Source organism: Nycticebus coucang, chromosome X (genome assembly GCF_027406575.1).
Source record: "Nycticebus coucang isolate mNycCou1 chromosome X, mNycCou1.pri, whole genome shotgun sequence".
Classification (NCBI taxonomy): domain Eukaryota; kingdom Metazoa; phylum Chordata; class Mammalia; order Primates; family Lorisidae; genus Nycticebus; species Nycticebus coucang.
The window spans coordinates 38440090-38442448 of record NC_069804.1 but is presented as its reverse complement, the minus strand read 5'-3'; positions in this window follow the sequence as shown (position 1 = coordinate 38442448).

The window sequence follows — 2359 nt, the reverse complement described above, 5'->3', positions numbered from 1 at the left end:
GTGACTGTAGAAAAAAACGGGCTTAATAGACATATGCAGAACACATCATCCCAAAGCTAAGGAATATACATTCTTCTCTTCAACCCAGGGAACACATTCCAAAATCGACCACGTCCAAGAACATGAATCAAACCTCACCAAAATTAAAATATTTGAAATTATAACTTTTAACTTCTAGGATCACAAGGCAGTGAAGGTGGGACTCAACTCCAGAAAAATTTTCACCCACACAAAGGGATGGAAATGAAACAACCTTACACTGAATGACAGTTCAGTCAAGGATATGATAAAGGAGGAAATTATTTAATTCCTCCAACATAACAGTAATGAAGCTACAAGTTATCAAAACCTCAGGGATACTGCAAAAGCAGTCCTATGGGGGAATTTTTTTTTTTTTTTTCGAGACAGAGTCTCACTATGTCACCCTGGGTAGAGAGCCGTGGCGTCACAGCTCACACCAACCTCAAACTCTTGGGATTAAGCTGTTCTCTTGCTTCAGCCTCCCAAGTAGCTAGGACTACAGGCGCCTGCCACAACACCTGGCTATTTTTTTGTTGCAGTTGTCATTGTTGTCTAGCAGGCCCAGGAAGGGTTCAAACCCGCCTGCCTCGGTGTATGTGGCTGACGCCCTAACCACTGAGCTATGGGCACCAAGCCCTAAGGGGGAAATTTATAGCATCGGAAGCCTACATTTGAAAAACAGAAAGAGATCACATCACCAACCTACTAAATCATCCTGATGAAATGGAAAGGAAAGAGCGATCCAATTCCAAACCTAGCAGGATGAAAGAAATAACCTAAATGAAGTAAAAAATTAAAGAAATGGAAAGTAAACATTCAGAAAATTAATAAAACCAAAAATAGGTTCTTCAAAAACAGAAATAAAAATGATAGACCATTGGCCATATTAACCAGAAATAGAAAAGTAAAATCGTTAAAAATCTCAATCAGAAATGAAAGGGGGGAAATAACAACTGACACGAGAGAGATGCAAGAGATTATTTCTTACTATTACTAAAAACTCCATGCCCAGAAATTTGACAATGTGGAGGAAATGGGCCACTACCCAGAATCACATCGAATCACATCTCCCTTTCCTTAACCAAGGAGAAATAGATCTCTTGAACAGACCAATATCAAGCACTGAGATTGCCGTAACAAATAAAAACCTTTCAACCAAAAAAAAAAAAAAAAAATCCCTGGACCTGATGGCTTCACATCAGAATTCTATCACACCTTCAAAGATGAGCTTGTACCTATACTGCAGAACCTATTCCAAAACATGTAGAAGGAAATAACCTTCCCCAACACATTCTATGAAGCCAACATCACCTTGATTCCAAAACCGCGGAAGGGACCCAACTAAAAAGCAGTGCAACAGACCAATGTCACTAATGAATATCGATGCAAAAATACTCAACAGTATCTCAGCCATTAGATTACTGCTACTCATTAAGAAATTATACATCACGATCAAATAGGCTTCATCCCTGGGATGCAGGGCTGGTTTAACATACACAAATCCATAAATGTAATACACCATATCAACAGAAGCAAAACAAAGACCATCCGATCCTCTCAATAGATGCAGAAAAATAATTTGACAAAATTCGGCATCCTTTTCTAACAGGAAGAGGAAATAGGCATAGGTGGCACATTTTTGAAGCCATCTATGGCAAACCCACAGCTAATATCATACTGAATGGAATAAAAAGGAAAGCCTTTCCACCTAGAACTGGAACCAGACAAGGATGTCCTCTGTCACAACTATTATTCACCATTGTGCTGGAAGTTCTAGCCAATGCAATTAGGTAAGAGAAGGGTATAAAGGGCATCCAGATGGGGCCAGAGGAGGTCCAACTCTCGCTCTTTGCTGATGATATGATCTTATACTTAGAAAACCCCAGGGACTCAGCCACAAAACTCCTGGAAGTGTTCAGGAAATACAGTAATGTCTCGTTTCAAAGAAAATGAAATACTTATAACAAGTGTAAGAACATACCATGCTGCTGGCTGGGAGGAATCAACATTGTCAAAAAGTGTCTATTCTACCCAAAGCAATCTACAGATTCATTGCAATCCCCATTACAATACCAACATTATATTTGGAAGAACTGGAAAAAAAATAGTACTTCCTTTTGTATGGAACCAGAAATAAACCATATAGCTAAGGCTATTCTTAGTAGTAAAAACAAAGGTGGAAGCATCACCCTACCTTCAGGCTATATTACCAGTCCACAGTAATCAAAACAGCATGGTATTGGCACAAAAATAGAGACATAGACATATGGTACAGAATAGAAAACCAAGAGATGAAACCAGCCTCTCCTTGCCATCTGAGAACTGGACCACCACGTGT